The sequence below is a fragment of the Centrocercus urophasianus genome, unplaced genomic scaffold (assembly GCF_019232065.1).
Source record: "Centrocercus urophasianus isolate 14NV4802_14NV808 unplaced genomic scaffold, USGS_Curo_1.0 seq_27, whole genome shotgun sequence".
Lineage (NCBI taxonomy): Eukaryota > Metazoa > Chordata > Aves > Galliformes > Phasianidae > Centrocercus > Centrocercus urophasianus.
Genome location: NW_024884833.1, coordinates 2,146,939 through 2,161,141, shown reverse-complemented (window position 1 = coordinate 2,161,141; position 14,203 = coordinate 2,146,939).

Genomic DNA, 14,203 nt, shown 5'->3' with positions numbered 1-14,203 from the left:
TTTTCACAAGGGCTTTGAAAACAAACAAACCAAAGCCAGTACATTCAGGCTTGGCTCTTTGTTTCCTTACTCTATTTTGAAACCGAGGATGTTGCAAGATTTGCTTCATCAGACTGATCTTAGCTTTTACAATTACTAGGGCTTTATAGAATTTCTTATTTGATTATTTAATATACCATTAAACAAACACTGTTGAGGTTCAACAGTCTGCTGACAGTGGTATGCAATTCTGATAGGTTCCAAAGGCAAACTTCTGAAAAAGCTTCACAACCTGAAAATACTGCTATAAAATTAAATACTGTTTTCATTTATTCAGTATGAAGAGAAAGGTAATGATCAACTGTGTTACAATAGTTTTCTTCTCTTCAGTTAATAAATTCAATAAATAAGAAGTGAAAAAATGCCTTCAGATGCACTTGGGCAACTATGTCTTGTCTGCAGCGAAGTTTTTTTCTGTTTATACTGAGTCTCTCTGAATTTTGCGTATGAGGAGGTCAGGAAAATAATTTCAGTATCTGGATTAAAATCTTTCCCTGAGGTACTCAATGTTTCCACTCTCATATAGAAAACAAAGTAAAGGGAAAACAATTATAAATTTGTCATGTGGCAAAGTAAGTCAATATAGTTTTTGCTCCTGTTCAAGCAGTAATGTTTTTTTTTTCATAGATTATTACTGTAAGAGCAACACATGATCAAAATAATCTAAGTATAAAATTTTTACCATTATCATTGATGTCTTAATGATCGTGTTTCTGTAAAGCACAATAGCATATATATTGCATGTAACAATATAATCAATTGCAGCATTATTAACATTATTTATTTGCAAACCTGTGCACTGTGACTGTTATTAACATTTTTACTTTGGTTATCTTCAAAAATAAAAAGAGGACTTCTAGAATACGATTCTTGAAACAATAATAATATAAGATTAATTTTATATAATTATATATAGATAATTTGTAGACATGTAGGAAGTATCATTTTGCCTCTGCTGAAGAGATAAACATTTTGCATTATGCAGTTCAAACAACACTGCTTTGTTGTACTGCAAGGTTCTGTCTCCTTCTCCTGATATTGTGGATCAGGCTGCCAAATTATTTTCTTTTTCTGTCCTTGTGGTGCTATGTTTACTCATCTGCTTCTAAGTAGATCACATTTATAAGGTAGACATTTTTTTCAAACACTTAAATCTGTGTCTGATTTGAAACTCAATCCCAAAGCAAAAGAGATATGTCACTAAACAAATATTTAAAGAAAAAGATCAGAAATACCCTTCTCTATAATCATAACAGTGGGAAGTTCAATATTTCTGCTCAAACAAAAAGGCTGGTAGATGTATTTACCAAAGGCGTTATAACGTTTGCAGTGGACTTTGCAGAATACAACATTTATAAAAATTTAACAGTGTCTGGCAGGTGCCAAACATTCTCATGGGAATTAATATTATTCAGATACTGACTTTCATTTGAACTTCAAACTCTTTTTTTTTTTTTTTTTTTTGTGGATGGCTTTTTAATGGCTTTTGGAAATTAAATAGATTTTTGTCTGTGTAATTATACAGTTGAGAATTTACTTGTGGGAAATAAATGCCAGGAAAGCCAGGGACTATTCTGGACTGTGGTAGTTTTCCTAAATAAATAAACAAACAAACAAACAAATAAATAAATAAATCCACCCCCATCCATCCATTCATCCACCCATCCTAGTGGTATAGTGTTTTAAGTGTAATATGAATACATAGCAAGTGTGAGCTTCATCTTTTTCTCTTTCATTTATTTTTTTTTTATTTTTTTTTTAATATGAATGAAGTAGAGGTATTTTTCCAGTAGTTTTATCTTTCAGTATCCAGTCCTTTGCTACATCTGTTGTATTTTTTCTTTTCTGATATTAGTAGACAAAATATTGTTTTTTAGTTTGACTAACAATTAGCAATAAAATTCAAATAAGAACGTAATTTTGAATGTTGGGGGAAAAAGAAAAAAAAAATCAATTGTGTGGTTTTTTTAAAGCCGTACAAGTAGGTGATAACTGTTGCATTCCAGATTTTTGGATTCTAGATTTCTAGTATATATATTTGAAGATGACACAAAGAATTTTGGAAATAAAAGAAAATGCTGTTTAGACAGACAAGTATTAGGTAGTGGCTTAACTGTCTTTCAGTTTTCTGAATTTAGAGAACGTGTTTAATTCTATAAAATAAGTTAAAGTAAACCAAATGTAAAAATTATGTCAGAGCATTTTCAGTCTCTTTCTGCTAAGACTACTGTTTTCATTGGTTGCAAATATTGCTGCCAAAGAAACTCTGTGGCATATCTCTAAGAGAAAAAATAGACATACGCAGTTTAATAAAAACTGTTTTCTGATGTCAAATTATAATTTACCCCAGGATAGCACTGGGCTGTAGAACTTGTCATTATTAGCTAACTTAGAGGGAAAGGGTGAAAAATATCTGTGAGAATTTATTGAGATTCTGTGAGATTTCAGAGAAAGCGACAACTAGCACAAGGCTTGTTGGCAGAAACACATCATATGTGCAGAAAAGAAATTAAAAAAAAGAAAAAAGTGATAAGTGCAATAGGACAGGAATAGGAATGTGAGGAAGTCTCCAAATACATAAAGAAATCTGATTTGCTAGATAAATGCCTTCCACAGTCTGGCAAAACTCCACAATATTTACATATTTTGGTCACCAGTGAAGTTTTCTACTGAAATTTCTGGATATTTTGTATGTGTTTGTGTGTGTTAAAATTTGTTTTTGTCTTAAGTTTGTTCCTATAGATTTTTAATTTGCAATTACATCTGACCTAATACTTAGAAACATGCTTTAAGACTAAGTGTGAGAGATTTAGTCAACAATTAGATATGTATTTCACATCTTATTTGTTGTGAAATGTGCAATCCACTGATATTTTGTTTCTTGCTGTGTGAAAAATATTTTGTGAATAGAAAGAAGACTTTTACAGAGAGGATGGTGAAGTACTGGAACAGGTTACCTAGTGATCTGGTTGATTCCCCATCCCTAGAGATTTTGAAGAGGCTGGATAAAGCCCCAGGCAGTCTGATCTAGTTGTGGTATCCCTGTTCACTGCAGGGGAGTTGGACTAGGTGGCTCTAAAAGGTCCTTTCCAACTCAAAGGATTCTATGATCCTATGATCTCTAAAAACTCACTGCCAGTAGAAAGTGGATAGATTCACTAAGCATAAATTTTAAACAAAAAAAGGGAAATGTTGTTAAAAGGAGAGATATCTTCTTGCTTAATAATTTCATAATCATTCTGGCATGTTCTACTCCTTCATGAAATTGGTTTGATATTTCAAGCACTTCTACTCAAAGTGAGGTGGACTAGTCTTTTCAGTTTTGAATTTCTTACTAATTGATCATTATTAAAAAAAAATAACAAAGAGTGACGTTAACATTATTCCATAGATATAACTAATGTGTGTTCACTCAACAGAATGATTTCCTATTCCAAAGTAAATAACATTTTTTTTCATTGGCACACTGCTGGCTCACGTTCAGCTGACTGTCCATCAGTACACCAAAGTCTCTTTCCGTCAGGCAGCTTTCCAGCCACTTCTACCCAAGCCTGCAGGGTGTCTGGGGTTGTTGTGACCAAAATTTAGGATCCAGCACTTGGCCCTATTGAAACTCATGCAGTTAATCCTGGCCCATCAATCCAGTCTAGGTTCTTCCGTAGTGCCTTTCTCCCTCCAGGCAGATCAAGACTCCCTCCCAAATTGATGTCATTTACAAACTTACTGAAAATGCACTCGATACCCTTATCAAGATCATTAATGAAGACGTTAAATAGAAGTGGCCTAGTACCAAGCCCTGGAGGACACCGCTTGTGGCTGGCCACCAGGTTGAGTAACTGCATTGACCACAGATTTCCCCAAACACTGTAACTTTGTTAAAAGATGATTTTTTTTTTTTTTTTTACTGTAATCAACAGCAAGGTTGAGATCTTTTAATAAAATAAAGAGAGAATGAGGGACATAATGCCTATACATTTAAAAAAACAAAGGAAATTTTAAATGAAAAGTTTTCTCTTCTACAAACATTGTTTTTTTGTTTGTTATTAGGTGTTTAGGAAATCCATAACTCCTAATATGGATTGCTCATGATCTGAAACAGAATTTAGGGACTAATTTAAGAGAACATTATACAGAAACTCTTAGTTCTGCAGTTCCCTCATTGTTAAGAAAGCCCATATGAAATGAAGGCAGTTACAGAATTGTTCTATTACTTTTATGGCCTAGCTAAGCTTATCAAACTTTGAAGAAATAAATACAAGAGATGCATTTTGCCTCAGAACTCATTAGAAAATAAGGATATAAAAGATGAGGTAATATCATGAGACTCACAGAGACTGCTAATGAAATATTTTCTTTAATTCTGGTATCTGTTTTTCTTTAAGAGACAATTTAGCTATTTCTGAAAAAAAAAAAAAAAACCAGAAAATACAGACTTCTCCTGGGATAGTGTCTTCATTTTTATCTGTTCGACACTGGAGAGTGGCAAAAGTCACTGAGAAGAACTCAATTTTTCCTTACATAATCTTACATTTGTAAGATTAAAAAATGAGGAAGATATTTAACTTGCATGAGGAAGCATTTATGATATCCAGCCATCTCCTACGTGAAACTTTTTCAAATGCATTTTAATAAAGTAATTTTACAGGATGTAGAGAATTTGTCTTATCTATCATAACAGAAATATTTTCAAAGGATGCTGTGTAATTAAGCAGGAGATCCCCTGCCTAAATTGCAATCCTAAATAAAACTGTTTTTCCAGGTGTTTCTCTGAGTGCTTTAGAAAATTTCCAAGCATACTTCATTACAACTAGTTGGTCTGCAGTCATCTCATTTTCATTTTCTTTCTCTTTCCCTTTCTTTTAATGACATTTATGTTCTAGAAAATCTTTTAGATGTTTACACAAATGATAGTGGTGGAATTCAATTGTACAAAACTGAGAGGCATTTAGAGAACACTTAATAAGATATTTTTTCCCACTTGTTTCAGTCTGAAAATTTAATTTTTTTCTGCAGTTTTTCACAGACTTTCCTAAAATATTAGCATCTTGATAACACAATGCTTATTTCTCTTCACATGTTTTGTCTAGTCATTTCTGTTTGAGTGAGGAATTATGCATAAAATTTATATTCCAGAAAACTCCACTTAAATATATACAAGACTAACTCAGGGAAGGGGGGGGGGGGCTGGGAAAGATGAAAGTGGAGTTGCTTCTGAAACTGAATTACACTACTCAGCATTCAATTGCTCTGCATTATTTTTAATTCTTAACTCTAAATAATTCCTAATTTGCTTTTAACTTTTTTTTTTGAAACGTATGCAGCCTTCCCTCATCTACCTCACCCTCCCCTTCCTCCTCCCCACCCCCCCCACCAAAAAAAAAAATTTAGTTATTAGGCTGACTAACTTGTTGTTTGTTTGTTTGTTTGTTTGTATTTTCTTTTTTCTTTTTTTTTTTACCAGACTTCACATACTTCTGTGTTTTTTTTTTTTTTTTTTTTTTTTTTTCCTGTATGCTCTTCTAAATGTTTTCTTCCCACTCAGGCTTAAATTTTCATTTTTAATCTTACCCAGTAATTTCTAATTAGCAATTCTTCAGAACAGCATTCACTGTAAATAACTATCAACAGGATCCACATCCAAAGCTTCCAGCTTGACAAACTCTTTGTGACTGCAAAAGTTCTTCACCTGCATTTTTGTAGAGAATGGTGTTAGTTAGATAGCATGAAAATAAAACATGAGCAGGAAAACTTGGTAGATAAATTTAGTTTTCAGAAGCTTTACGATTATAACAAACTGCTATCACTTCTCCTTTTAGTGTTAATTGAGGAAAAAGAATGATAAAACTGGTTTAAAAAATCAACAATGACGAAGGAAAAGTATAGATAAGAAAAATAAGCATTCTTTCATGGACTATTTACCATAAGTGGTGCGAAATTTTTTTGAATTATGCAAGACTGAATCTGTTACAGGATACTGAACATGAAAATTCCCTTAATGACTTAAAAGCCCAAGAGCTAAAATGTTAGATTTGATTTCCTGGAGCAGTGAAGGAGATCTTTTAGTTGATGTAAATATATTTCTTCAGACAACCAGAGTTGTAAAAAAAAAATACCACCACCACCACCAACAAAAAACAACTGTGAATATATTTGGGTCTTAAAAGAAGAGTGTTAGAGATAACCACATTACACAGCATTTTGATAATAGATCTAATTATAAAACTAAGTAATATTTAAATAGCAGGAGAAATATAACACATGGGACAGTTTTCATGATGGACAGATGCTGGCATTGAAAGTATTGAGAATAGAGTTCATCATGATGTTTTCATTTTTTGCTGTTTTTTTCAATAGATAATGTCATATTTATTTTAGCTATGCAACTTTAAATCATTAGGTAATCTTGCACATTCTTTTTGAGAAAAAAAAATACAGCTTTAATAGTTCCACTATGTAATACTATTAATTTTGATTAATTAATATTTTCAAAGGACGTTCTTTGATATCTGTATACCCAGCATGAGATTAAGAAACAACAGTTCAAATGTTGGTCCAAGCAGTTTATTATAAATCCTAATCAGGGAGATGGGGAAGGGAAAAGCAGTGACTATGATGAATTAGGGTGATGGGGAAGGGAAGGAGGGTGGCTGTTATGAATTAGGAATGATGGGGAAGAGAAAGAGGATGACAGAAAAGATAGGAAAGAAACAAGAATTGTGTAAAGCAGAGATAGTCACCATGGATCCAGCAGCGGTCCCATTGCACATCGTTCTGGCGGTCCAAGGCAAAAGTGCATGGGGAGAGCAGCAGCAGCACTGCCAGCCTTGGACAGCAAGCAGGGAGCTGCAGAGTAAGTCCAGGAGGAAGCAGCAGGACTCAGGTAGCAGGCCCAGGAGAGTCCGTCAGCATGCAGGCATTCCATAGTGAGGAATTTGATGGCAGACATTTTCAGGGGAGACCAGCAGCAGCATGGCCAGCCTTAGGCAGCAAGCAGGTAGCAGCAAGAAGTTGCAGAGCCTGTCCAGGAGGGAGAGGGGCAGGTCATGAGGTTTCTCATGTCAGAAACCTCTTCTTCTTCATGAGGAATCTGTTGCCAGAAAAACCTAAACCTCATGGTTCTAAGTCTCCTTTTTATCTTTCTTATTCTGCCATTTGGCATTCCTGGGTGCTTGGGTAAGAGTCACGGGCAGCATCTCCTGAGATGGCCATCTTCCTCCAGATAAGCCCAGACAAAAGACTGCTTCCTGGCCATTAATCTGTGACTTATCTCTCTCTCGTTGCTCCTGACCTTGTCAATCTGTGTTCCCCACACAAAGGATTTTGCAATCCTTGCCCAGGACTTGTTCATCTGTGTTCTCCAGACAAAAGATTTCTCACCCTTGCCCAGTTTTTGCTTGGACTTGTTCATCTGTGTCCCCAGCAAGCTTTGAGACAATGATGTAAAAATATAATGTCTTACAATGTTGTACTAAGGGACATGGTTTAGTGGGAAAAATGAAGAATTTGGGAAAGCTAACAGCATCAGCCAAACCTCTGGCAGCAAAGACGGCTTGGAGTTTTTTAACTACCAACTTTCTGATGTCTGTTTGTGATTGACTACATGGAAATGAATGTCAGAGGAAAACTTCAAATTATGTAGACATTAATTGCTTTTTGGTTTTCTCAGTTTTTTTTTGCGCTGAAATAAGAGCTATTTTCTGAATAGTGACTCAAATGTAATAAGGCATTTGACTAAAACTTTTCTTCATTTACTTGCATATTACACTTATAACTTTCCTAAATGTGTGACTGAAATTTTCCTTTTACGTATTCTGTGGGAGCCTAAATAAAGCTACCTAGGATTGCATATGATGAATGGCACATATATGAAAAGATCTGCAACAGGTTATCACAATTACAACAGGTTATTCACAATTCCAGACACACCGTAAGGGTAATCCAAGTACCTATTTTCAGTCACAGACCAGAAACTTAAGGTTTTTGACAGATCATAAAGTCTGTACAGTTACAGCGATGGAAACTAATGAAGTGAGCTTTCAGTGAAGGTATTAACTCCTACTATGTGTTCTTTCCTGTTGCACAATTCCAATTGGTCTGTCTTTTTCTTCACATTTGTATGATTTCCCCATTTCTTTCTTGAATAAGACATTTAGTTTTAAGCCTCAAAGAATTTTTTGCAAAGATATCAGAAAGTCTACTGATTCTGCCAAGAATGAGATGAGAATACTCCTAGTACTCTCTAGTTCAGGGCGGGAGAAACTCTGAAGGTGGAAACATTTGTTTTTGTTCTGCATAAGATCATTTCTACAATTCTACTGATTCAACTTATACGCAGTAGATCAAGGGCACTTACAGTGTCACAGAGAAAGGAATCATTACTTCTGGATAAGAATATAAAGGCAGTACTTATATCACTTCTTGTGCCTGGGGCAGTGATGTTGCAACTGTATTCTAAAGAACATAATTCTGATGCATTAACTAAGTAGTCTAAAATCAGTTGTAAGCAACCCCAACACCAAGCGTATAACTCTTTTCATACTAATGGCTGAATATAGCATAATGTTGACAAATATGTGAATTAAATGCAAGTGAAACATAACTCTATAACTTGGGGTCACTTAGGAGTTGGGATGGTTTTAATTGTTTTAATTTCCCGTCATTCTCAATATCTTATTCAGAGTCAGAGTAGAAAAGTGTGTGGCCTCATATTTTTCCTTACGTTTGAGATTCAATTTCTGCCACCTGCTGCTTCTGTGTTTGAAAAGTCTGAAACTTCACAGAAATATGCAATATCCTGCTTTTGCTCTGCTTTTAAAAGAATTGCTGATCTGTAATACACTAATTACATAATGACAATTGACATTCTGCCCTTTGAAGAAAAAAAGTAGAGTCTCAGTAGAGATAAATATAATTTGTGTGTATTCTAACCTCACACAACCCTATTTGCATATCTAATTTAAGAGAGGATTTAAGACTCAATTCTGTCACAACAACATTGTAGTAATGTTGCTGTACTGGCTATTTTACTGCTCTTCTTTACAGTGCTTAAATTTCAGAATGTAGCTACGTGTTTCTGTTGAGATTTAATTTTTTGTGTTTATTAATGATATTTTGCATTGGTCGACTCTAAATTGAGTCCAAATTTAGATAAAGATACTAAAGTTTGGGAGTGTCTGGAAGTTAGGTTCAAGTATTAAAGCAACATTTCAAAGGGTGTATCTGCATAATGGCACAAGACCCTGACTTAGGCTGGCTTATTAGTATGTTAATTTTTCTTAGAAAAATAAAATACCAAAATGTGCTAGTAAAATTTTTTATGCTTTACTCTAATTTATTTTGTGTATTAATTCATAGTACCATATATACCAAAGATTTTTGTATCTACTACGTTTTAACTTCCACAACATAGGAAAACACTATAGATCACAGCAAGTAGGAACTAATAAGTTAGGGTTTGGAATTTTTAATAGCTTTCACTGAACTCACCTGGTTTAGAACATCTGTTCCTAGTACAGTGAGGCTAACCCCTTGTCTCAGAATGGTTTTTCAAAGTTCAGTTAATTAATTTTCAGTGCTATCTTTCCTTATCACCATCTAATTTTTCCACATGGCTTACAGTAAATATGTTTACTCAATATATTAATATCATAGAATTGCAGTGACCAGAGTGTCAAAATTCAGAACGCGTGTGAGTTTTTTCATTCTGTCTTCATGAAGCTGCAATTTGTTGCACCTATAACAACTGAATATTTATCTAAAGAAAATTAAAAAAAAAAAAAAAAGTCTTGTTTCTGCAAATAGCTGCATTCATTATCAGTTTTTATATGCGTGTTTTGGTTTTTTTTGTTGTTGTTTTGGTATTTTGTTTGGATTTTTTGGAGGGGAAGAAAGGATGTCTCCTAGATATGTTCTGTCCTGTGGGAGTGTTATAGATGGCATTACCAAGCAGTTCATATGTTCTTATCTCTTTCTTATCAATGAATTGTGTGATAATACAAAAGAAAAGAAATGATTCATCATTATATGAGCGATTGCTTCCAACAACTGCAAGGCAAATAGTCTTGTTCTTTCAATCATCAAATAGGTTTTCTGTTACTTGTGAATACATAAGAGTAAGTAGTAATTATCCCTACTTTCTGTGCAACTAAAGAAAAACTTTGCCATTAGATCTGACTGTTTGGTTGCTGCCTTCTATTCCCATTGCAATCCTCCATTTCATCTTTGATTCACAACACTGACCAAATATATAAACATGCATGGATGTATAAATATATATGTAAAAGCACATACGAAATGCACTGTTGCTCTGACAATTCAATATATTGAATGTATAAAGATATTGTGTAGAACAACATAAAATTAATGTTATCTTGATTCTTATAGAAATATACATATATAGTATAGATTGCAATTATGATTTTATAACTAAAACACAAATAATAGGAAAAATAAAAAACATATTTTAATAAAATAGTAGCTTTTCACTATATATAGGAGAATATATATAACAATTGATGTATGTTTGAATAAAGCATCTGTGTGAATATAATTATATGTATACAAATTCATACGAACAGAAAAAATAGCAATTTCTTTTTTTAACTTTAATGCAGATCTTATTAATGCAGGTAATTCTAAAATGATGCTATGTCCCATCAATATATTTGAACACCTTATTCTTCTTTATTATAATTTATTAATTAAGCTTAATGATAACATCATTATTAAGGAGTTGGTACAAAATACCTACACTTTGATTCTTTCAGTTACCAGGTGGCAGAGGAGAGTAGCCTTTAGAAAATAAAATATAGGAAGATATTTTTATGAAATCATAGAATCATTGAATTATTTACGCAGAAAAGACTGTTAAGATTATCAAGTCAAACCATCAACCTATCCTTGCCAAATCCACTCCTATGTTATGCCCCTAAGGGAAATATCTGCACGTATCTTAAATGCCTTCAGAGATGCCAACTTGACCACTTCCTTGGGCAGCTTACTCCAATGCTTTACCAAGCCCTCCATGAACAAATTTATCCTGTTAGCCAATCTAAACTTTCTCTGGAGCAACCGGAGTCTGCTTCTCACTTGTCATTTGAGAAAGGAAACTGACATCCTTTTCAATGCAATTTGTTTCAAGTTGTGATAGAAGGTTATGAGGTCTACTTTCAGTATGCTTTTCTCTAGACTAAACTAACTCAGTTTCCACAAGGCCATTCCTTGTGATTCTTGTTTCCCAGTCCTTGTGCCTTTGTTGCTTTTCTGTGATGTCATAGAGTTATTTCTAGATCTGTGTCTGCTATGGGGGGACACCAGGCCCATAGGCCCACCAGCCCAAAGAAAAGGCTGTTTGTACTAAGTCGTTGTGACCCAAGTGCTGAACCCAACATTTAGATTTCCTGAGTGTAATGTGATTAGATTTGGTTCACTGATCTAGCTTTTCAAATTACTCTTTGGAGTCTTCCTACTCTCATGTAGATCAATAATTCCACTCAACTTGATATTGTCTGTAAGCTTACTGAGGGATGACTTGATCCCTTTATCTAGATCACTGATAAAACTATTAAACAATACCGATCAGAAGACCAAGTCCTAACGAACACTACATGTGACCTGCTGCCAATTGAACTCAATTCACAGTGACCCTTTGGGCACAGCCAACATGTCAGTTTTTGGTGAAAGTACTTTGAAGCCATGAGCTCAAAATTTCTCAGGGAGAATGCTAGAGGAAATTGAATTGAGTGTTTTATTGAAGTCTAAGTGAACAAAACGCAAAACCTTTCCAACATGCACTGAGCGTCTCATCTTGCCATAGAAGGAAATCAAATTAGTCAAGCAGCACTTGCCTTTCATAAGCCCATTGTCAGTGTTTTACAGGCTGGTTTGGCCAGTTTCCCTGACTAGCAGGGCAGGGGGACCCACGGACCCATGTCCCAGGAAACGAAAAAGGGGAAAGGGTAAGAAGGTGGGCCTAAAAATAAATCTGTGTCAATGAACTGAGGAGAAACAAACTAATTTACTAAATAAAATATTGGAATGCAAGATAAGAATGCACTATAATACAATATAATGCAATATGATAGGAATTGAAGATAGTAAATAAAATGAGTGTCCAAAAACCAAAGGCCTTACTCTAAGTAAGCTGAGACTATATGGCACTTGCAACAGAGATGAGCCAGACGGTAAAAAAAAAAAAGGAGGGTCTTTTGATCTGCAAACACTTTTTATCTTTCCCATTGAGCAGAAACAGTAACAGAACAGTGAACAATTCACTGGGAGATGTAGTTTTTCTTCTCTTCTGGGACAGTTACATGGAACTGGAGTATTAACTCTTTAACTTTCAATGCACTGCATGATGTTAAGATGTTAAGATGTTAAGATGTTAAGATGTTCCATGATGTTAAGATGTTTGGTTAATAACCAAAAATCATAAAACCATTACAGACATAATGACTGGATTTAGTAACTTGATTTTTCAGTATATATTATGTGATGGACCAGTCAAGATGGTTGGTTCCATAGTCTTTCCTGGCACTGAGGTCAGATTAACAGGTCTGTAATTTCCCATGTCCTTCCTGCTCTTAATTGCTAACTTAGCTAACATTTAGTCATCTGGAATTTCTCTTGCTGGTCAGGGTGGCTGGTAAATTATTGTTAAGCACTCTCATCAGCTTTTTCAGTATCACTGTGTAGATCCTGTCTGGGTACAGAACTTAGTTCTGTCAAGTGGCGTAATAGGTCTCTAGTCATTTCCCCTTGTATTATAAAGGATATTTTTCCTTGTTTTGCTTATGTGGTAGCAGCCTGAGTCTATTAGTTCTAAAAGAGTCCAAAAGAGACAAATCTCACTTCAGCAGAGATTCTAGTATAAGGAAGAACTCAACACAACAAACTGCATGAATGGGCCACGTGTAGTTCCTACTTGAAAAATTCATTGTAGAGAACATGAAAAAGAACATGGTTATTATTTACCTACTGTAATTTATGAATATTTTTCAGCCAGTTCTCTACACTATGATCTCATGATCTTGTTCTTGAATCCCACACCCCACTTTGTAATTCAAATCCTGGCCAATAATTTCCTAGTTTTCTATTTTGATGATACCTTCTATGTGTGTTCAGGTAAAAACTTCCAGAAGCGCTCTGGCTTGAAACACTATTCAGACTGAATTTATTTATCTGACAACTCCTAGCCTGTAGACTACTGTTTTTTATTTGTGTTTGTTTGTTTGTTTGTTTGTTTCCAAATTATTGGCAAGCGTGATGTCCTATGGAAAAGAATAGACACATGTGGTGCTTTTATTAGAATTTAATTTAAATTAATATAATCTTTGCAAAACTGACAGAGAATTAAAAATAAGGCCTCACTTTTATCCTATGTATTTCTGTAGCCAGTCTCTGGCCCTTGTCCTTGTTGCTTGTGAAATTAATGCTAAACTACAAATGAGGGATACTGATGCCTTTTTTCAGGGATACTCAGCTGAATTTTCAGAACTGACAAATAATGTCTGTAATGATCTAATGGGTGGAAAATATTGTGATAATACTGGGATGGCAAAGACTTTGGCTACAGCAAATGAGAATGAGCCCAAATGCAGCAGCCACAGGTGCAGAAATGAAGAAAGATCTGCTTACCATTGGAAGGTCTCAGGTAGGCAGCAATCTCCAACAATGTGTTAGCAAGCATAAGAATTAGTGGTCTGAAGAATTTACCATTTCTGGTTTTGCACATATTCACTTTTTAGCAAAACTGAATGGCATTTTAAGATATTTTTGTTATTGTTATTATTCCAGTCTCTGGTGATTATTACCTTCACAGGAATTCTTCTACTGGAGAAAAGAGAAAATCCTTCCGTTTTATTCAGACAAAAATCTCACTAGTTGACTTAAGATTTTATCCTTCTCTATGCAAAGAATTTTAAAATATTATCTGCTTAAAAGGACAGCTTCTGCTACTAAAATAGTTAAATATCCAGACAAAGAATAATGTTTATGCATTTCCCTAAATACTAATTCAGTTATTTCTACTTAAGGAAAACATTAAACACTGGGAAATAGGAAGAAAATTGAGCAAGAGCAATGATCACGACAGCAACAAAAAAATAAAATAAAACAAAAGGGCTTTTTTTTTTTTTTTTTTTTTTTTTTTTTTTTTTTTTTTTTT